The 24,342-nt window shown below is 44.9% G+C and overlaps 1 protein-coding gene across 1 annotated transcript in view; it reads left to right on the top strand.

Annotated features, from left to right (window-relative positions):
• The window catches only part of LOC146859134 (uncharacterized), a 2,052,335-nt gene that overhangs the window by 723,551 nt on the left and 1,304,442 nt on the right, over nucleotides 1-24,342 (top strand). The window lies entirely within an intron of this gene.

Genomic DNA, 24,342 nt, shown 5'->3' on the forward strand with positions numbered 1-24,342 from the left:
ACCGCATCAGTCATCCTCCGTCGAGCAGAAGGAGAAGGTGACAAAAGAACAGGAGACAAAGCAGAATGAGAAGGAACCGAAGTCGGAACAGTGACAGAGGGAACAGACAACACAGGTACAGGAGTAGCAGACGAAGGAGGTAGCAAAGACGGCGGCCCTTGAGAAGGCTGCGCCGAGGCAGTAGTAGCCTGTAGAGGGAGAGCTGGCTGTTGAGGAACCACTGCAGGTAAAACAACCGGGGGTTGCGCAACTACAAGTGGCGGAGGTGCGGTAGCACTCTGAGCATAAGGGGGTGGCGAACTTAATAGATGCGACATTAAAGGATCTTTCGCAAGATCTTCCTTTTCTTCTTGCTGTTGAGGCGGCAAAGCTGGATAACATTTGTCTACCGCTAATTTACGTTGCCTAAACATCTGTTCGCTTTCTTGCTCTTCCTCATTATCCTTAAACTGTATAGCAGCCTGCATATCGACATACCTCGTGCACGCTTATTTCGTTTCGCTAACTTAATTTCCTTTTGTTTGGCTTCCTTTCGCCAAAACGGAAAGAGTCAAACATTGCCGGCCGGGCTTTCTTTTTGAAGAGTCTGACTTCCAAATTATCTAAAATTTCTGTGTCGTAACTACCATATTGGGGCCACTTTAGGGCACCATCCTTCCTAGTATACCTAATCCATACATCATTATACGTGATGGGGCCCATGCCGTGTTTTAAATAGAGCTCATAGGTCGGAGTTCCAATCAGAGGCACCGGACACGAGTCCTCCAATCGGGAATCCCTATTACAACCATAACAAAATATCTTTCCAAGTCTGCTAAAACCAGGCATCTTCGCTCACTAGTCTAGCTTCAAACTTCAAGGGAATATCAAAACGATAGCCTCGTGAATACACGAGTCCCTCGGCTTTGGGGCCTGCAGGTACCAAATCAAAGCGATCCTGAAGGATACCAAAACAAACTAAGGACTGGGAGACGCTCCACTCATACTTAACTGAAATATCGATGACGTCGCCAGAAGACCCGTCTATCGTCTCGCTTTACAAGTCATCAAAGGGCTCCAAGACAGGGCGACAGTCAGGGCAGCAGTCCTTCGTAGCTGTCGGAATGCGGGGAACTTCGCAGCAAAGACTTTCGGACCACAACGACATACAGGGGTCGATGAAGTGGTAGGCCTCCCTCCAGAATTTTCACACGAAGCTCCTCACGATCTTCAGGCTTGGACCAGTACCGCTGAAGTCGCCACAGAGTTGGGCGCCAACTGAAGAACCGGGATTTAAACCCAGCGGCGCAGGGGACACGCCCGAAGTCTTCGGGTTCACCTGTCTTAAAGTACAGAGACACGGGATTCTTCTGTTGACATCAAAGATCAAATTTATTAGCTGCAGCCAGTAACAGAGGTCGTAGAAGTACAACACAGTGTATGTTCTCAGGAGACTGCTCAACATAATAGAGCGGAGCAACGTCTTTTATGCCAAAAACCACGTTCCTGGCTAGCATCAATTACTCCCAAATTTGACCAATCAGAGGATGATATTTACAGAGGCATCACATAACGACAAACCCACTTTCAGTTATCCAACCCATCGCCAATGACAAGGCAAAAATCCAGCATTCTTGTTCGAACAGGCCGGACGGGCCCACCATAAAAGACCTCAACCCAAATCAATAATTAGGCCATAAGGCCATAAAAGTAAGGAGCAGAAACAGATGAGGAGAAAGATAGAGGGGTGTGTGGGTGTGCCATAGAATCAATAATGTCCTGCTCTTTGATCTCTATCTGACCAGCTGCTTAACAAGGTACTACAACAAACAAATGATGGACGGAATGCTGACAATGCAGACATTCTCCCCCAGTCAAGAGATCTGGGTTAAATCCATCGTTCTTTTGCCCACTACGCCACCCCAGTTCAGACATGGCCATATGCAAATCAGTCTTGACCCTGTGCCTCATGGGAACAGTCCAGCCCGAACTGCCAAGCCATGTCTTCCCTGGACCGGAATCAAGCATCCTAGGACCGGTTTCTGGCTATCAGCCGTCATCAGCCAGGATAGCTTGACTCCAGTGGCGTAGTGAGCACGGGTCCCACGTCTGGGAATACCCATCCCACTTAGGGCGAAAAGCGTTACAACAAACAAATGATGGACGGAATGCTGACAGTGCAGACATTCTCCCCCAGTCAAGAGATCTGGGTTAAATCCATCGTTAAAAGGTTCATGGTGCGAGGAGGATTACCAATGATGAAGCATGCCACCTCTGGTGGGTGAGGGAAACCATCCTTTAAAGTGACACCTCCTGTATAGTCAACCTTCTTGGTCTCTCTTCTTTCCCCCTTCCTTTTCCCCTCCAGATCCAAGGGTCTTTTTGTGTTTAGTAACATGAGTGCAGCCCACACTACTTGGGAGCAATTTGCAAATGAATTTGTCGACAGCCCGGCAGACACAGGAGGAAACTCCAGTTACATGCAAAGAACCGCCTGTCCGACAGTCAACAGAAAAACAAAAGAGATAAAGCAGGCTTAAATTAAGCTCTTTGCACTTACCTAAAACCCTCAGCAACGACGCATTGAAACAAAACTGGTAAAGTCCAAGTTTGCTTACAGAATGCACTGGTGGGACCAAAAAAGAGACACCTATGACAATTTAACTGCCAAACTCCTGCATGACCTCAACACCAACAGGCACTACAAATTCTGTAGGACGGTGAACAATATAAGTGAGCCATCTCAGCTAAAAGACACAGTTAACATTTCAGAAGAAAACTGTTATCAATACCTCTCAATTTACTTCGGAACAGGTCTCAGAACCTATAGCGACAGCCACGCCTGCTCCCACCAATACTATAACTAGAGTCTCGGCCACAAGTCTTCTGCCAATTCGAGCAGTAACAATAAAGCATCAAACCTCAGAAAGAGAAGGTGCACCAGGCCTGAATGGCTGTTCAACAGCTATTTTTAAAGAAGACAAATTGTTTTGGGCAAGGCACCTGGAGTCTGTATACAAGAGCATAATCTTTTTAAACACCATTCCTTCTTCAGGGAAAGGCTCCACTATTACTCTGATCTACAAAAGGGGGGAGCAACTCAGTCCTTGCCAACTACTGTCTTATATCACTCTGGACGTGGAAACCAAATACTTTGCTGTATGTCTCCTCAAGGAGATAGTGACATGGGCCACCGGGAAGAGCCATATCCCCATCAATCAAGCAGGGTTCGCTACAGGAATCAGAACTATAACAAATCTACTGGATATATCCTTTCTGTTTGACCACTCCAAGGCTACTAAGCAGCGTCTATGTTTCCTTTATAGACTACAAGGCTGCTTTTGACCGAATAGATAGAAAAAAGCTATGGAACAAACTAAGCCAAGTGGAAGATACCTGATATGCTGCTGATAGCCCTGCTACTTCTCCACACTGACACCTGGGTCAAAATCAAGCTAGGTGACGGAGCCCACCTATCGAGAAAGATTCCAGCCCATCAAGGGTTATGGGAAGGGTGTGTGCTAGCCCCCACACTCTTCAATCTTTTCTTAGCTGACCTGCCCTCCAGCTTAGCCCAGGTTTATTCACATCTACCTAGACAGGGGAACTTCCTGCTACCATATCTGATGTACGCTGACGACTTACTGCTAATTAGCTGAACAAATCTTAGCATTCAAAAGCCTCATATTCCAAAGTCAACACAATGAAATGTAATCTAAAGAAGTCTAAAACAATGATTCTGGGAAAACCAGCGTGTAGTCCCCATCAGTGGCCCATGAGCACAGACAGTGTAGGGGTGGTAAGAGAGTACAAGTACGTGGGCATGCTTCTCGAAAGACACAGCTCCTCCAAACAGCAACTGGAGCTTATGCACAGAAAATCAATAGCTCTTACAGTAGCCTTCAAGTGCATAAAAGCAGCCACAGCATCGTCCACATATCTCCATCTTCTGAAAGTAATCCAGGCCAAACTGGTTCCAACCATTCCCAATGGATGTAAAGCCTTAACGGGAGGAGATGCCATTCACTTGGATAATCCTGTTACCAAACTCTTTAAGTCAGTCTTCAACCTGCTAGGACTCTCGTCTCCAGCCCAGCTGCGTCTTGAATTTGGCCTAATTAAGCAATCGATATCAAGGCATTACATTTCACCCTTGTAGAAATTAGTGTAAGAAGACCCACTCTTAGTCTCCTGTCACCACAATCATGACCTGGTTTACAAATAGGTAGAAGGCCATCGGCATCCGGGTTCTCTAGCAACCGAGTATCATGCAAGAGGATAATATGGTATTCATATAACAGATAATCAAATTCGCCAGTTTTACACACTCCAAAAAGCCATGTATGTTCCAACTCCAAAATTGTAGGTTCCAAGAGGATTCAGAGTGCTATGCGGAAAAATCTTGGTTCCGCATCACCGTAATTGTGTTATGTTATGTTAATAGATTCTTGGTACAGTGCAACGACTCACTCTGAAGGGGCATCCTGGTGCTGAAGCAACAGACAAATAGAGAAGCAGCCATTAGAACAGCCAGGTCTTAAGAGGTTGTTTAAAACCTGAGAACTCAGTGCACTCCTGAATGAACAAGGGAAGCTTGTTCCAGTGGTAAGGTGCAACATAAGAGAAAGCTTTCCCACCATACATAGACGCGCGTAAATGCCAGTGACAAAGAAGAAGTTGACTCTTTGAACTAAAATGTCTTCTTGGAAGTTAAAGAACAAGTTTATCCCATAGATTTTTGTGTCTTTTGCCTTACAAAGATTTATACGTCAGGCAGAGTAGTTTGAATAGTGCTCTTTTCCTTATGGGGAGCCAGTGAAGGACTTAGAGCAAAGGAACTGAAGATGTCCTGGGCAGCAATTTGTTAACCAAATGTGCTGCAGTATTTTGTACCACCTGCATTTTCGATTGAAGGGACTCATTGGATGCTACAACAAGTGCATTTCCATAATCAAGGTGCCTGATTATCAAAGCCTGGATAAGGGTTCTGAGAGTTCAGTGTAGGGCTCTCAAAGATCCTCCTGAGAAGGCGCATTGTTCCGAAACACATGTCACAGGTGGATGTCACCTGGTCCTTCATTGATAACTTATTATCTAGCAGAATGCCCAGGTTTCTCCCTGAGTTTCTTGGTGAAGGAGCAGGGCCATGCTCGGCAGGCCACTATTCATCTGTCCAGTGGAGCTGTGCTTTGCCGTACAGTAAAATCTCTGTTTTGTCCCCGTTTAACTGAAGACAGTTCAGGGACATCCAAGTGGCAATTTTCCTCCATGCAGTTGATAAAATTATGTTTAACATTCTCAAAGTTCTGCCCAAAAGAGATAACTAATTGGGTATTGTCTGCATAAGGAAGTATTTCAACACCACAGGACTTGACTAGCCGAGCAAATGGAGCAACATAGATGTTAAAAAGTGTAGGGCTCAAAGTAGAGCCCTGAGGAACCCCCTTACCCAGAGTCCGAGTTTTAGATTGAAAGGGGCCAATGGCAATCCTTTGTGTCCTGTCTTTAAGAAAATCTATCAGCCAATTAAAGGCAGTGCCCTGGTTCCCTATCTCATAGAGGCGTTGAATCAAAATGGAATGTGAAACAGTATCAAACACCGTTGACGGGTCGAGAACAACCAGCATAGTTGGATTTCTGGCATCCAGGGTTAAGCTGAGTGAGCCTACTACCGCTAGAAGAGGGTTTTAGTAATAAGGGAGGGTCGAAAGCTCAATTGGGAAGCTCCCAGCAGATGATGACTCTCCAAATAGGAGAAAAGCTGTTTGTTAACATAAGACTCAAGAACGTTGCACTACCAAAGGAAGAAGAGAGATAGGACGACAATTTGTCAGTTTCTTAGGATCAGCATGAGGTTTTTTAGAATGGGTGTATCATGGGTGGATTTCCATTCCCGAGGAACGGCTGCGAAGGTCAAAGATAAGATGCACAAAGATATAACGCAGTGTGCAAGAAGGTTGGAAAGAGTAGCTATAATATGTAATGGTGCCCAGGTCAGAAGGAGGGGCAGATTTAGCTTTTGCTAGTAAATCCAGCAGTTGAGTTTTCACAATAGACTCTCAAACACTGCAGAACACAGAATTACCTTGGTTCACATCTTCAAGCAAGGTGTTTTTAATTTCCATTCGATATTGTAGACATACTTGTTTTTCCACTAAACCTTTATTTCATGACAATACTTTAGTACCCCAGTTGTTCAGTAAATGTGTTTTGGAAACTTAAACTTATCATTAAACCCAAGGAGTTTAATTCCTACTCTGCGTTGCAGGTTCTATTAGCAATAAAACTGAATACAACCTCCACTTTAGTCACTTCCTTACCCTCTTCAGTAGTCATAAATCCCACTGCTTTCATATCTGATGAGCTAATATCAGTTAAAACTGGTATTTGTTTACACACGGAGAGAAGCTTTGACCTATTGATGGGTGAAGTTTTATACCCTTTTCCCTTTACGGTTGACCAAGGACACTACCTCCATCAGGTGCCTGCGTAGAAACTTGCATTGGGATTGCAGTATTGCGTACTCTAGCAAACTCCTTCTTTACATTTTGTTTCTGCTTGCTCTCCTTTAAACTATTGGATTTGAATTAATTTCTAGCCACTTTTTATTGGACGACTCGTGACCGTCCGTGTCTCTTAGGACAGTTTGACGAACCATAGCCCCTTTTTGTCCTATTGCACTTTTCACCGAACAATTTTGCCTTGCCTCAATCACTGTTTTACCACTTGGAACTTTAATAGGCATTGATATTTTCGATCTTCCATATATGTGCAGGCGTAACTAGTATTGTCGTCTCCAGTAGGATAAATTGTAGTGAGATTATAATTTTATATACCCTCCCATGTCTTGAGGCTTAACCTTACTGTTGCCCCCAAAGCAGGTCTTAAAGTACACGCTTTTAGCACTTGGTTCTCAGGGTAGTAGGGTTAGCAGTCTAGTGTTTACTGCTTTATGGGAGTTGGAGACTCCGAACAGCAAAAAATCATGATTAGATCATTGTTAGAATCCGGGTTCTCTGGTTGGCACAGGTAGGTACTTGTGTCAAGCAGGGAACCTTTCCTCCAGTCAGGGTAAGGGGGTACACTCCTAAAATAACCCCTGCTCACCCCCTTGGTAGCTTGGCACGAGCAGACAGGCTTATCTCAGAGGCAGTGTGTAAAGCATTTGTGAACACATACAGTAACCAAGTGACAACACTACAAATGGACACCACACAGGTTTTATATTAAAAATAAGGATTCTTTATATAGAGTTACCACAAGACCATTAAACGACAAAAATACACAATACTGTTACTTTAGATGGTAGAATTTTGCTTAGTTCTCTTAAGTTCTTAAATGCGACACTTTAAGTCAATGTACCTTTTAGATGCGATACGCAGGGCAACGAAAGTGTTGCAACGTTGTTGATGCGATGAAGTTTTTGGTGCAAAGAAATAAAGACGTGAAGATCTTCCAGATGCGTTATTCTTCTCCGATGTTGCGAGAAGACTCGACTCGATGCGTCAGCTGCAGCGGTGTCACCCTTTACGCGATGCGACGACAGCGGGCTTGGCAGCGGCACTCTTCTCCGACGTTTGCGAGACGCTTCCGCTCAATGCGATGTTGCAGCGGCGACACCCCTTTACGCGATGCGACGACAGCAGCTCCGACGGCGGCACGCTTCTCCGTGGATGCGAGGTGCTTTTCTTGATGCGGTGCAATGCGACAGCTACGATGGCGACACGCTTCTTCCTCGATGCGAGACTCTTCTCTTGATGCGGTGCGATGCGTCAGTTACGATGGCTGCGATGGCGACACGCTTCTTCGGCGTTGCGAGACACTTCCTGGATGATGCGAGACGCTTCCGCTCGATGCGATGCTGCAGCGGTGACACACTTTACGAGATGCGACGACAACAGCTCCGACGGCGGCACGCTTCTCCTCCTTGAGTTGCGCTTCCAGCTCCTTGCGACACGCAGTCCCTCAGAAGGCCCAACAACAGCAGCACGCACTTCCAAAGAACTCTGGGGAGCTGGGGGGTGAAGTCTGTTGTTCCTGAGACTTCAGCAGGAGGCAAGCTCTATTCCAAGCCCTTGGAGATCTGTTTAAGCACAAGTTGAAATAAAGTCTTTGTAGTCTTTCTCCTCTCCTTCAGCAGCAAGGCAACCACTGCAGGCCAATCCCCCTGGTCAGGGACAGTACTCTTCCTTACAGCTTTCCCATGTCCTTCTCCTCAGTCAGCGGTTCTTCTTGTCAAGCAGGATCTAATTTCTTGGGAGCAGGGTCCCAATACTTATACCCCTAATTCCTTAGTTCCTCTGGGGTAGAGGGGCCTTTGCCCAGTCCAAACCAGTTCCTGAGCACTTTGTTGACATGACTCTGACTTTCTATTCAGGGTACAGGGCAGAGACATCAGCCGCTCCACTTGAGGTGGAGCCAGCATTGTGGTGGCAGAGCACAGCCCGATTCAGAGTCCAGGTGCACTCTTCCCACCCATCTGGATGTCAATCTCTCTATTCACCACCAGGCTACCTAGACCTGCCCCTCTGGGTTTCCCCAGCCCTGTCACTCACACAAACCAGACAGGCAGATACACATCATAGCAGAGGCGGGCTGAAATGGTCAGGCAAGCAAATTTCAACTTTCTAAAAGTGGTATTTGCAAACACAGAATATTAAAATAAACTTTACTAAAAGATGTATTTTATTATTCTGAGTTCAGGCATACTAAACTCGAATTTCTACCATGTTCCCTGGGTCTGTTAGGATCATAGGATGTAACAATTCTGACAGCCCATTCTGGCCTATGGGAACAGGTAGCCTTGCAATAGTGAAAAACGAAAATGGCTGTAATTCACTATTAGGACATGCCACACACATCAGGGCTTGTCCTACCTTATACTTACAATGCACCCTGCCCTTGGGCCTACCATAGGGGTGACTAATATGAAGTTTAGGGACTGGCAAGTGGGTGCACTTGCTCAGTCAGCATGACAGTACCAGACTGCACGCAGGTTCTGCAATGGCAGACCTTAGACACATTTTACTAGGCTGCGTCTGTGGGTGGCACAACCAGTGCTGCAAGCGCACCAGCAGCATTTGTATTTACAAGCCCTGGGCACTCCTGGTGCGCTTTGCTGGGGTCTGACAGTAAACCAAATAAGCCAATCCTGGAATCCAACCAACATATACATTTTAAATAGGGAGCACTTGCACTGTGGCACTGGTTGGCAGTGGCACAGTGCTCTGAGCGGCCTACACCAGCAAAACACATGAGGCACAGCGATAAAAAGTGGAAGGGAGACTCACGCCAAGGTGCCAGGTCTAACAATCATTCCCTGTCTTGTAGTGTCATGTTTACTTCCGAATTTTAGTTCGAAAGTAACAGCAAATATATCAGATGTTGAGGTTAATGGCATAATAGAGTAAATGATAGGGATACATAGAATTGTAAGTCCTGCAGGCATAGGATATGAGCGAGGTGCTAACGGGTTTGCACATTACAGAAAGCGATCAATTTTGGGCTATAACAGATGAAAAGGCTACAAAACAGGTTAAAAGTTAAAAGGAAAGGACAGCAGAGTGGGACAGACCAACAGAGTGTCTGCATTATTAAGATGGAAAATATAGAGAAGCAATGAGAGAAAAACTGTTTTCGTTAGTTGCTATGATGCTTGGCAGTAAAAGAAATGGAAAGATTACAAAACTATAAATCATTTGGACTCGGATTTTGTCCTCTGCTTTGTCTGCATGACTCAGTTTTGTAAGGTAGAGTTGCTAGGAATTCAAAGTTGAAGGAAACCATAGTTGAGGAGGTTTATGTTCAGGAATAATTGACTCTTGAGGTAGCTGAGATGAAAGCTCCAGAAACATATTGTTCATTCAGGTGCAGAGAAAGGTCTCCCTTTCAGAATAGAAAAACAAGAGACTGGGTAAAAGAGATTCAGGGAGTGGAAGGATGGGAGGAACACCAAAGAAAAATAAAGAAGGGTAGGACGTCATAAAGGGGAATGACCCACCCATCAAACAAAGAGAAAAGAAGGGATGGTGGAGGCAGCATGGAGTGGCAGGAGAAAGTAGGGAGTTCCAAAGATATGGTGCAGTGCGTGAGGGATAAGCTAGATAAGAAAAAGAATAATTGATTTGATCCGGTCAGAAAAAAACACGAACTTGTAAAATGCAATTTCGAGAAAAAAGGTAATCATTTGATTATATTATACTATCTGATGAAAGCTATTTATCATAGGGAAATCCAAGTAAAATAGGTGAGGGGAAATTGGTTCTTAAAATTAGTATTGTACATGCTATTCTCTGTTATAGGTGAGCCCTGTGACAAACAAGGTAAAATGTTCTATACCGGACAGGTGCACGTCTTCAGTGGCCCATGCCTCATTGGCGTGTGTGAAAGCCCCAGGGCGAGGATGCCCCCTGCTTCAGAATAACAGATTGTTACTAACTGTCATTGTGCATGCAGGACCCCCAGATGAGCCAGGCTAATCCTTTTAACATGTGTTTTTTAGAGTGTGGACGCCACCTTGATGGGGAATAAAATAACTCATACAAACAGTAAACAGTATTGTAAAGCATTATCCTCCGTCGCTCTCTGTTAAACTTGTCTGCTTGTCCTGGTGATTTCTGTTCTCATCTGTACTTCGAGTGCAGGGTACACCGGGCACTGGCTCTCTCTGGTCATCACACGCAAGCACCTACCCCAGGCCCCGCCACCTCTGTCTAACTGTAGGCCAATCAATACAATACAATATTAAAACATGGACCTCACTGGTCACCAGGGGTGCTTTTGTCTCACAAATACACCTCTTCATACAGATTCCTCCCACGGTCCTACGTCAGTGTTACATTCTCAGTGTCAACTGCTCACCACAGCTCATTCTCATAGAAAACTTTGGAAATAATCCTTCCTCCAAGAGTCACTTTGTTGTTGCAAAGGTCTTATCCACTATGGATCAAGCTGATTTTTTTGCATTTTCTTCCGAAGAATCACCCTGTGTACTTTTGACTTTTCCTCCTTTACCTTTTTTGTCTCTTAACACGCAGACTGCCGCCCCCTGAATACATGCTAGAACATTACGCATTGTAGTGCTGTCGCTGTTTCATTCCCTTCTAAACACTTTTACCAGCCCTGATTAAAACATGACAACAAACAAATGATGGACGGAATGCTGACAATGCAGACATTCTCCCCCAGTCAAGAGATCTGGGTTAAATCCATCGTTCTTTTGCCCACTACACCACCCCAGTTTAGACATGGCCATATGCAAATCAGTCTTGACCCTGTGCCTCATGGGAACAGTCCAGCCGAACTGCCAAGCCATATCTTCCCTGGACCGGAATCAAGCATCCTAGGACCGGTTTCTGGCTATCAGCCGTCATCAGCCAGGATAGCTTGACTCCAGTGGCGTAGTGAGCACGGGTCCCACGTCTGGGAATACCCATCCCACTTAGGGCGAAAAGCATTACAACAAACAAATGATGGACGGAATGCTGACAATGCAGACATTCTCCCCCAGTCAAGAGATCTGGGTTAAATCCATCGTTCTTTTGCCCACTACACCACCCCAGTTTAGACATGGCCATATGCAAATCAGTCTTGACCCTGTGCCTCATGGGAACAGTCCAGCCGAACTGCCAAGCCATATCTTCCCTGGACCGGAATCAAGCATCCTAGGACCGGTTTCTGGCTATCAGCCGTCATCAGCCAGGATAGCTTGACTCCAGTGGCGTAGTGAGCACGGGTCCCACGTCTGGGAATACCCATCCCACTTAGGGCGAAAAGCATTACAACAAACAAATGATGGACGGAATGCTGACAATGCAGACATTCTCCCCCAGTCAAGAGATCTGGGTTAAATCCATCGTTCTTTTGCCCACTACACCACCCCAGTTTAGACATGGCCATATGCAAATCAGTCTTGACCCTGTGCCTCATGGGAACGATGGATTTAACCCAGATCTCTTGACTGGGGGAGAATGTATGCATTGTCAGCATTCCGTCCATCATTTGTTTGTTGTAACGCTTTTCGCCCTAAGTGGGATGGGTATTCCCAGACGTGGGACCCGTGCTCACTACGCCACTGGAGTCAAGCTATCCTGGCTGATGACGGCTGATAGCCAGAAACCGGTCCTAGGATGCTTGATTCCGGTCCAGGGAAGACATGGCTTGGCAGTTCGGGCTGGACTGTTCCCATGAGGCACAGGGTCAAGACTGATTTGCATATGGCCATGTCTAAACTGGGGTGGTGTAGTGGGCAAAAGAACGATGGATTTAACCCAGATCTCTTGACTGGGGGAGAATGTATGCATTGTCAGCATTCCGTCCATCATTTGTTTGTTGTAACGCTTTTCGCCCTAAGTGGGATGGGTATTCCCAGACGTGGGACCCGTGCTCACTACGCCACTGGAGTCAAGCTATCCTGGCTGATGACGGCTGATAGCCAGAAACCGGTCCTAGGATGCTTGATTCCGGTCCAGGGAAGACATGGCTTGGCAGTTCGGGCTGGACTGTTCCCATGAGGCACAGGGTCAAGACTGATTTGCATATGGCCATGTCTAAACTGGGGTGGTGTAGTGGGCAAAAGAACGATGGATTTAACCCAGATCTCTTGACTGGGGGAGAATGTATGCATTGTCAGCATTCCGTCCATCATTTGTTTGTTGTAACGCTGATTAAAACATGAGCACTTAACATCTATAAAATTTCTACTTATTTCCTGTTAAATTATTTTGTATTTGTGAATGCGACACTACTGTTTTATTTTTTGTTAGTATGCACACTATGTTAAACCAGTTAACCATATACACTATTTCTATAAGTTGGGCCTTACACATACCTAGAAGTAATCCTATGCATCCCAGGCCCCAAGTGAAGTACATTGAGCCTCAATCTGTTCTGTCGGTTCTGGTAATACTGAGATACCCGACATACACTTTAGTGTCTCTAGGTCACTATTCATTTATCAATGTTACTCGTAAAATTCCCTTCTTTTCTCTCCTTGGTGTCGGTTTTGACGAACACACAGCTTTGCATAATTCAACACAGTTATTTTGTGCGCACAGATGTTTTGTAGCCGTTCCACCTCTATAGGCCTTATAAAGAGCCGGCTTTAGGGCTGATGGCGCCCAGTGCGACAATGTTTGTTGGCGCCCCCCCAATCACCATCTCCACCATGGGTATCTCTCACTAGCACCCTTTAACAGTGACCAAGTCTCCATAACCACTCTCTCTCAGATGCATTGAATTAGTTATATAGCGCCTCTCATACCAGTAAAGGATGTCAGAGCACTTTGCATCACAAACACATTACACAGAGACAATCAAACATAGGTTTGTAAATCAGCTTATAGGAAATGTTACATAAGCCAAAGGAGTAAAAGTGTAGGAGTCACATGTCATCCATACTGGAAGGCAGTATAGTTTAAGAGTGCTTGGTGTGGAGACGCACAAACTCAGAGTCGAAAAAGAAACAGCATAGTTGGGAGTTTTCTTTAATAAAAAAAGAATCGAGTTCTACCCAAAGTAATCCTTTTTGCAACATTAATCTATGCTCTAATGTATACTTTGCAGTGTGTATGCAACTCTATGATGAAAGTTAATACCTCATTGTCCAATATTAGGACTTGTTATCAATTGCAAGGAACCAAAGGATGTCTCTTTTAAAAGCAGTAACCTGCTGATCTGTTTACATTATATGCACTCTGTAATCTACATGGTACACGTTTTTGGCAGCAGGCATATTTACCCTCTGTACTACCTTCACATAAGTCAAAACATCGACTATACAAAAATCCAATCTCTCTCCACGAAGAACATTAATCAGAAGAGTTAAATTTACATTTTTGTGAGGCCTGGTAATTGCCGGAGGAAAGGAAGGCAGCAGCAGGTGCTTTAAAAGCATTAAAAAACTTGCAAGCACGGCGCACCCAGGAAGCCAGCACCCGGTGCGGTGGCACCTGTCGCACCGCCCTAGAGCCGGCCATGGCCTTATAGGATTCCTAGCCCATTTACTTTACAAGTGATCGGACCAGGACTTTTTTGAAGTAAGCCTTCTTCAAGGTTAACCTTACATTAGAGTCCTTTGAACGGTAAACATGGCAGAATGGGAGTTCCTTGTTGGTACTCCTGCCCATATGTGCCTTTGCCTACTCTCACACTCCTAGGTTAGTAGTAGTATACCTATAATTATCTTCACCTTGCCTTCCTACCTGAGTTCTGTCATTGGCAGATGTGCTACGGGAGATCTTCTGTCTTTTCCCATGAGCCAGCTCACACCTGATTAGGAGAGTTGAGGATTGTCGTTACTGCCAGTGGAATGGAGATAACCTGCCAGAAGCAACGGGTGACCGTCAGGCCACGATAACAATGTATAACGTTTGCATAACCCATCTTTGCGGCATATTAACCAGAAATCCATGTTCACTAATGAATTTACTTGCTGATAAATATTATTATGGTGCACAGATGATTGTCTTAGGCCTTTCCAATGCCAAGGCATGCCAAATATGACATTTGTTCCTAAGGAGGCATTTACAACGAGAACGGGCACTGTAGCCAGTACAGTGAGATACCAGTCTTTTCTCTTCACTTTACAGAAAATACTAATTCAACAGAGGCGGTAGATAGGTAAGGAAGGGGGTATTAGAAGAAAAAAAAAAGACTTACCTGCTGGTCTCTGGTCGCCAGCTGCCGGCTCTCCTCCATCCCCACTGTTTTCCTGTCTGCCGGAAGCACCCAGGCTCCCAGACTCCCCAGCCAATCATGACACTGCTGTCATCAGCATGACAGCAGTGTTGTGATTAGTCTGAGCACCGTGGTTTGTTGCTCAGCAGAGAGTGGGAGGTTGTGCATGTTCTTCACTCAGGCTGTGCAGTACAGCCGGTGGAGAACATGCTAATTGTGCATGATGGTTTAACCGGCCCTAGACAGCCAGCCAAACCATCATGCGCACTTATGGTGCAGCAACCACTCCTCCTCCCTCTGAGGTCACGCGAGCCCAGCTCTGCTCCACCCTAACATGGAGCTTGCAGCCAGACTAAAAATAAAATGATAATAACCTTCTGTTATTTTCATTTTATTTTTCTCTCGCCCTGCTCTTAGGGCAGTGGGGCAATGCTCCTCCGCCCTAGCGGAAGAGCCGCCGCTTTCATTCAATATTTATCATGCCTCACTTTTACATAACATGCACCCGCAATTGACTTAGTTAATTCTAGAAGTAGGCTGTTGCATTTTAAGAAATCACTTAATTTGATATGTGCTAAATACATATTTTTGGACCTCTGTAGTTTAAAAGTGACATCTGACCCTTGTGGAACTGTTACCTTTTGTGCCATATTAATGTGGTCGTACTAAAGAACTAAGTATGCCAATTTTATTGTACCACTGTCAATATGTTTTTGTACCCGGAATCTGTTAATTCGCTTTTCAACAAATAGTACAGTTCAATAACTTGGCATAAACTTGTAGAACAGCGGTGTCAGTACATAGACAGGCTTGAAACATACAGTCGTATCACAGCAACATCAGACGCCTAAATGTAACAGGGTAAGCAAGTGTCGACCAACGAGGCCCAGTGGAGGGGAGAGATAGCTGGGGAAAAGCCAGGGGACACCATGGAGCGCACAAAGCAAGGTATGAGGGCAAGCCCCGGTGTCTGCATCAGGTAAGGTGGGAGAGTATGGGCCAGGCCTGCTGGAGGAACGGCCCCATCCCAGGAGACCAGCGGTTAACAGCTGTGAGGGGGCGCCTAAAGAAGAGCGATTGAGGCCTTACCAGGTAAGGTGGGAGAGTATGGGCCCGGCCTGCTGGAGGAACGGCCCCATCCCAGGAGACCAGCGGTTAACAGATGTGAGGGGGCGCCTAAAGAAGAGCGTTTGAGGCCTTACCCGGCCATGCGCACTCAAGGGGACCAGAGGGCCAACGGGCCAAACTATCAGGGGAGAACAGAAAACAAGGAAAAGCTAAACCAGAACGAAGAGGAAGGGGGATCCTACAGTAATAAAAATCTGCAGGAGAAGAGGCCATGAGGGGAGGGCATGGGGGGACCCGCCCACCTCTAATGCGTCACTATGCTTTAAAGGGCAGAAACATTCAATGTAGGTGTATAGCAGCCTCCAATATGCTCCGAGTCAACCATATCCCGTCAGAAAAATGTGGAATGACCACAAAAAAAATGTATTTTCCTAAAATTGTGCATACTTGTATGCATACAGTAGATATAATCATGAACCAGTGCCTGTGTGATTGTACCCCCCCCCCCCCCCCCACACGCTATGTTGTATTTGTGGGTGCATCCTTCCCAAGAAAGGGAATAGACGAGGTTCACCCTACTTACAGCAAGTAATGATGGGAGGTACATTTGCATCTCTCTGCACGTGCCGCTAACGTGCTATGGAAACAGTTGCATCAGGACCCTTCTGCAAATTGATTTCCTTCCCTAATGGATCTCACAGCACAGTGTATCATTCTTTTTTAGATCGGAATGTGGTTTATTTGTAACAATGAAGGACACTAAGTCTTCCTTAAACATACATAAATGACAGCAAAGCGCACACAGCATTAATATGAATCTAAACAGAGGCGGAAGCATTCTAGGGCGAGCGCTTTGCAGATAATTTGTGTCGCTTCCCTTCAAGATCAACGGAATTATGCTAAAGCAGGGATTATTGTCTTGAAATGGATGTTAACGCAATAAAGATATTTTAAACACTCAGCCAATCCGGGGCTGGGCGGCAGTGGCGCCCAGTCCTATCCCCATGGCGGAGCAGAGCATCTCGTACATATTCCACTGGTAAGTTGGGGGGCTGGTGGGGGGGTCGCTGGGAGGAGGGGGTGCTGCTGGTTTTGATGCTGGCTTTACTGCTGCATGCCGGCTCTTCTCTGCCATGCAACGCCCGCGGACTGGATCTCTGATAAAGGAGTTATGTACAGTGATGACAGGAATTGATTTCCAATTTCCTCCAGAATGACTCCATCATTGCCTGTGACTGAGACAATTTAGCGTACATTACAAAGCTAGCTGTGGGCCATACATCATCCTGACAGCCGCCTATTCGCAGAAGATGCTGATTTTGATGAGATATTGAAAGATACATTTTTATGCGAGCTTCTTTAAAGAATTGAATATTTCTGTTAGCGGATTTCACAGAGATCGTTTCGGGGATAGAGAATAAATGGCTTATCGATTTCCAGTTTTCCTTAGAGGCTAGATTTATTGCACTCACCATTTCATTAACATTGTATGACAGAACAATGCAGGCCTCAATTACGCATGCCCAAACAACACGGTCTCAACTACAACCGCGTCTTTACCACGCATGACTTTGCAACAAATTTTGTTGTAAAGGCATGATTAGTAAAGGCATATGCGTTGTAAATATCAGCCCTCTAAGCGCTAAAACCCGGCCCTCAGTACTACAAACCTTCCCGCCCCAGCCCTAAAAACGACCTTGACTCGACTCCACACCCTGAGCCCAAAAACCCAGTCCCCAGCCCTTATAACTACCCTGACCCCAGCCCTCCTGCCCTGAGCCCTAAAAACTGCCCCTGCCCTCCACCCTGAGCCCTAAATCCTGGTCCAAGCCCTAATAACTACCCTGGCGCCAGCCCTCCCTGCCCTGAGCCCTAAAACCGCCCGCCCTAAAAACTGCCCTTCTCCCCATCCCTAAAACATTAATAAAAGTAAAGAAACTACTCACCAAGCTCCATTCCTTAGAATGTCATCTGCAGGAAGTCTCAAACACCCCCGCCCACTTGGTGCACTGCTAGATTGCTTACTGCCTTTTCCAAGCATAAGCGTGGTTAAGGCAAGTGTTGTTTCGCTTGCGTTATAACGGCATGCGTGGTTAAGGAAAGCGTTGTTAATGCCTTAACCCTTTGATGATGTCTGTCAATTCCGTTGTACCTTTTAGTACTGGCAGTCCTGTAGCTTTTGGCTTTTACAGACTAAAAAAATCTGAATAGGTTACTATGGGCCACATCTACAGAGCATTTTAGACAGTTTGCAACCGCAAAAATGCTATTTTAAATGTACAAAGATCAGATTGCGATTCGGTAACTCGTTACCGAATCGCAGTTTGTGTTAGTGATTTCGTATTTGGTAGTGGAGTGTTTAGGGTTCCCTTCCAAATACCGAATCGCAGTGGTATGTATTAATATTTTGCAACCAAATTCCACTCCCAAAACATCTTTTTTTTCACATCCCTTTTTCTTTGACGGAAACGAGCAGCATTTAAAAAAAAAAAAGGTTGCTTTAATAAAAAGCATTTACGGACATTGGGGTCTGCTCAGCAGCCCAGCATTCCTATGACGGCTGTGATTCCTAATGAGTCACAAATTGTGACATACCTCATTAATAATCATGAGGTAGGTCGATTTGCAAACCCATTTGGAATCGCTGTTTTATATACACTTTTTGCACATTACGAACTGCGATTACCTAATTGGGAATCGGTAAGAATAGCAATTAGGAAATCACAATTCCTAAATTTGGTATATCTAGCCATAAATCACATACTAAAAGTAGGTTCTCCATTAAAAACTTCACAGTTAATGTATACCATGTTAAATATTTGTTTAATTTCATAACTATAGATGTAATTGGTATTTCAAATGCAAATTACACAACACTGTTTGTGTCAAGGGAAAGTGGTCATAGGAGATCTCCCTCTAACATTCTGACGGATTAATTAACTTTTTTGTTTAGTACAAATGGGTTGCAATTCCTCTCAATTGCTCTGCTGTCGATAAAAGTTTAAATATAAATTAAACAAACTGTCAAGAACAGTCCTCTCCACTTACCCATCCATGTGTGACTAGAGAGTTGGTGCCATGGGCTTTCACACTTAACGATTTAAGACTTTCTATAGCATTCTTCATTTACAGCATCTTGAGCTAAAGACTGGCATGGGAGGACCTTCTACACGAATCAAACTGGGTAATGCAACTTGGCACCAGCCTTGTACCCCTTTGAATGTTTTTCTGAGGCAGAAATGCGGGATGCAACTCTTTACAAAAGCTGTAAATATCTACTATATAAACCAATGCAAAAAACACAAGAGTGGCGCTGTCTTCATACGATGCCTCCCACTCAAATTGTGATCATTTTCTGTTGTTTCTATGAATTCAGTGTGAGTTTCAAGCTTCAGTAAAGTTTTTTACTTTCAGTAAAGTTTTTTTACTTTCAGTCTGTTCATGTGAGCAGATGGATGTAGAAGGTCCTACGTGCTCTGGTTGATTGTTTACCACTTTCCTGTGTGTGAAGGATCTTGAATGTAATTGATAGACTAAATGGCAATCCTCCTCCTTACCATGTATTAACTTTCTGTATTTCAGCATATCTCTCCTTTACATTTGCAGTGATATCAGGATTTCTTGTCTCCACCTCTGCTACCCGCTCTAAGTCTTGATGTCACTTCAGGCCTTTTGTTTTGAATTCTAATCTAGAGCTAGAGTCGCACAGCTTTCCTTCCGCCACCTGTTGTTGTCTTAAAAATCCTCTCTTCTTCAACATTCTTGTATCAAACTTGAGCTCCTCTTCTCTGCTATGTGCTTACCAATATTTTCACTCTTGATCCTCATTTGTGCAGTAGTCCTGCCTATCAGGAGTGGGTATCCTGAGATTCACCTGTCGGGCTCAAGCCAGTTACTTTGTGATTTTGGTAGGGCTTGATGTTAGCTGTTTAAGTCTTTTTGGTGAGCCTCCATACTGCTGGGATTTATCTTTCCCTTTGCAAAGGCACCTCTAAAGCTAGTTTATTTTACCTGGAAATTGTTTTTCTTTCCTCCCTTCCTTGACCACCTGCTTGTTTTCCTAGGACAGAGCTGGCCTTCCAGCATTCCAAATCGTCATCATTAGTATTACTTTCTTCGGGTTGCAATGTAACCTCTGGGTTGGATATTCTGATTGGGTTGAGTTCTCTTGTTATCTCTATGGACCCCTGCATCAAATAGAAGCAATAGCATCAAGGAAAGAGTCTTTTCATTTCACTCTACTATTGACCTGCAGAGTCACGGTAATGTCTAAATGATATGCCCCCAGTGCAGTGCTCTTCAGTGGTTTTCTATTGGAACCATAATGCTTACTCAGGAGAAACAGGGAAACCGTCTCTTAATTTGTGACAGACCTATAACATGACTTGCGTGTAGTCCGCGGTGATCAACCCAACACCCTCTATCACCAAAGCCATATCTCTCTCCATGTTTTCAGCAATGTTATACTGAGGCATCCACGACTGTGGTGCACGTAGGTTGTAAGGTTTAGGTTGCACTGTATGGCAGGCATCTGTGAGTCACAGTGAGCTGGCTTCTTAACAGTGGTGAAGTGGAGCAGGTCTGAAATGACCGAGAAAAAACAGTGAATAGAGCGCTCATGGATGCAGGCTTGTCCCTAAGTTCAATTTTGTCTTATGTGATCCACAACTTCAGAAGGTAGACAATAGAGCAGAAGAAAAAAATAGGATGCAATAGGAGGGGGTCCCTGAACTGTGAGACTAAACGAATAGAAAAGTGATAGAATGCATGTGACTAGTACCAGACAAATCCTTGCAGGAGGATGATAGAATGGGAGTCAAATTGTGGCTAGTTGTAGTCTTGTAACAGGACTGGAAGCTGGATATACTAGTCAACATCTTTCAAGAGTACAGAAGCAGAGTTAGTACGGGCAGGCTCATCTGTGCAGCAGGACAGGATATGGTGAGTCCTATATGTCAAAAACGTACTCTGGACAGTGCAGGAGGACAAGGAGAGCAAGCAACCAGGCCTAGGGACAGTGTGAACAACTAGTGGCAAATAAGGTAGACAGCTCAAATGTAAACAGTAAGCAATCCAATACCAATGCAGAGTATACCGGCATGGGCTCTATAGGAATAATAGCAGCTGAGAAGTGTTATGGTGTTAATATTACAGGCTTAATTAGCAAGGCTTCCCATATTGGCCTCAATGTAGGTATAAACAATTAGCCTCATGTACATGGCATATGTACATAGGCTTTCCTAACCCTACTTTGATAGCATCTTCCATAAGCACATTTGCAACCTCTTGCACATGCATCGCCTTAGGTCATGTTGGACCAAATCATGATATGGCAGTTGAGAATCATGCCATGGTTTCAGAGCCAATTGGCAGGACTGTAGACAATGCCTGGGTTTGGTGGCGCTGCGGGCAGCGGTAGCGTATACTGTGGTAAAAGCTGCAGCTACTGCACCCCTTATCATGACAAGTTGCCAAAGCTTATTTGACTGGAAATTCGATTTAGACCTGAGCTGACAGGGCCTGATCCTGCAAAATGAAAGTGATGGCCAGTGCTGTTGAGAGTTTAGGTTCTGAAAGGAAGAAGCTGGTGAAGAGCTGCTCACAACACCTGAAGGCAGTAAATGCATAATCACGTTTGGTCTCAGTGTTGAAAGGACAAGTCAGAGTTATTTTCTTCTTCATTGGGTCTTTCTCACATGGCTGGGCAAAGGTTCCATGCACGGGGTGAAAGTGGAGACCTTTTAACCCTAGATAAACCTCACATACTGTCTTCTCAAGGAACTATGTTTTCCCATACCATCTGAGGGCTGGCAGTTGGTTGGTCGTTTAGGTACCCTCTCTTTTTGTTCACAGTTTCTGGGACTCTGAAGGACCTCATCGGGTTCCTTAGCAACACAATATCTAGGTGGCCTCTTCTCATGGCCACAGCAAGTGTCCTATACATCCAGTAGCACTTGTTTCTGTAGGAAGGGCTGCTTGCAGTGCTTGCAAGCTCACAAAGTGTGTGACTGCTTGTCTTGGTCTTAGTTTAGAACGTAATGTGAATAGGGCTGACACTCCTGTTTAGTCCTCTTTGCAAGGTAATTAGCCCTCTGAGAAGAAATGCTACCAGGTTATCTGCCCAAAATCCAGAGTTAGTTCAAACATTGACATTGGTCGTGTATGTAGAAGTGTATTATCATCCACACACTTACGTACCATGCAACCGTGATGCTGCCGGAGAATCACCTTGAGTACTTGTAGTCTATGCACATTTTTGAAAAGCACAAAAGATGATGGGTGGAATGCTTGTAGTTTGGATAACTACTGGCAAATGATCTAAGTAGCAACCCAACCTATCGCTCTTTTGCTCAACATGCCATTTCGTTTTGGACCCAGCTATATGCAAATCAGTCTTGACCCTGCTGTAATAGGAGCAATCCAGCCTGAACTACCAGACCAGGTCCTCCCTGAACCGGAATACAAGCAACCCAAGATTGGTTTCGCCCTCATTAGTGTTCATCAGTCTGATATAGCTTGGTTCCAGTGGAACAGTGAGCAAGCATTCCAACCATCAGTGACGGCTCCTCCACTAAGGCGGAGGAGCGGTGCCCCACTGCGCAAAAAGGAAAAATAGAATGACAATAATGTATGGTTACTGTCATTTTATTTTTCCTATTGCATCCAGTCAATGCCCTTGTGCATTGTGGGGCGGGCGGAGGGAGTAGAGCAGGGGAGTAGTGGTTTGCACTCCCTAAGGGCACAAGAACTGTTTGGCCGGCCCTCTTGGGTTGACCAAACAGTTCATGTGCACTTTACATGTTCCCCATCAGGCTGTTCCTGTCTGAGCGCCGTACCACGGCACTCCGACCACTCACAACGCTGCATTTCAGTGTTATGATTGGCTCAGGGAAGCCTGTGTGCCGGGTGCTTCATGCTGCTGGCCAGACTGCAGAAAGGAAGAAGGAAGAGGACGCAGGGCAGGTGGTGGTCGGCCATTCCAAGGTAAGTGTTTTTTTTTTAAAATAACGCTGTTTCCACGCCCCACCACCCTCGTCCGGTGACACCCACTACTGCCAACCGTCACCTTTTGTGGTTTTGATGTATGTTCTAAGCAGCAAGGGTATGCCCAAACGTGGGTTCTGTGCTCACCATCATTGTGAGCAAAAGAACAATGGGTTGGGATGCTACCCCGAGCGATTGGCAGCAAGCACTCCTCCTATCACCTTTTGTGTTTTTGATATACACATTTGTGATTTTATGCACTCAAAACTGTGTTACTATGTACATTTTTGTTTTTAAAATTGCTTGTGGCATTGCACTGAATTGTGAAATTGTGGTAATTACTTAATAAATGCAACATTGTGGTGTTACTGAATTCATAATTGTACTGCGAGACACATACAGTGCTGCTGTACACAACATTTGTGAGGTGCATGTACTTATGTAAAAATGACGATATGTGTGGCAAATAGAGAACTTTGAATGAGAGGTTACGAATTGAAAGGACCTAAGAGTTTACCATGAGAGAGAAGGCAGAAGTAAGGTAGGATGCGAAGACTGGTGCTGAGTTGAAGGGTGGTGAGGCTAGGTCAGTGTTGTCAGGGGCTGCTAAAGGGAGGGGGACTTAAAAGAGTGTGAGGTAGGAAGATAGTTGGTATGTCATCGAAGGAGATCTACTCACATAGAGTTTAAACAAGTGTGTTTTAGTCCTTTCGAACATCTCAGATCAGCTGGTAGTGAGTTCCAGATGGTGGGAGCTGCACAGAAGAAGCAGTTTGTGCCAGCATTGCAGGAGTTGAATTTTTTAATTCCAAACTAAGCCTGTCAATACACCTTAAGTTCTTACTGCAACCAGAGATTTTAGGCGGAGCTTTTAGGTTGCATGGGTGTTGATTGTGAATGGCCTTGTATGTGATGTAAGGTTGCTTACATTTTAAACTTCATTTTTAACTTAATGGTGGTATGTGGTGAAACATTGTGGTTCCAGTTATCATCTGAACCACAGAATGTAGAATGGCTTTCATAGGCATTAATGATGAGCTTGGTACGCCTGCTAGAGTGGAACCACTTCTAGAGTGGAGTTCTATATTCCTAGCCATAGTTCACGTGAGATAGAAACATATCCTGAACATCATTGTGAAAGTCCTTAGGATGAAGCAGAGGTAGATGATCCCCTTTGTGAGCACTTAGACTAATGGGCATCAGTCTACAATCCCAGTGGTGTAACTTGATTTACAAAATGAGTGGGACACCATTGATGCTGACCTCAGATAGCCACTCCATTTTAAATTTGGACTTGTGAGGACATCTAATGTGGATTATTTTATTTTTTAGACTTTAATTTGAGGAAGTTCATTGAAATCCAGTTCTGGTGTGTCGTTGGGAAATTCTTGATAGTACCAATGTCTTATGGTGAAGATATTTAAAGGTATATTTTGGTGTCCTCTGCATACTGATGATACACAACCCAGGAGTGTTAGTGGCTGAATGTGCAAGCTGTACAATATGGGGTCATTAATAGATCCATAGGGGACTCCACTTGTCAGAGAAATAGGGACAGAGGCTGTGTTGGCCATCTGACAAATTGCTTTCAGTTAATCAGGACTGAGGACAGCCACCCAAGAATCCTGCTTTGTA

This window comes from Triturus cristatus, chromosome 3_2 (assembly GCF_964204655.1).
Source record: "Triturus cristatus chromosome 3_2, aTriCri1.1, whole genome shotgun sequence".
In the NCBI taxonomy this organism is placed as follows: Eukaryota; Metazoa; Chordata; class Amphibia; order Caudata; family Salamandridae; genus Triturus; species Triturus cristatus.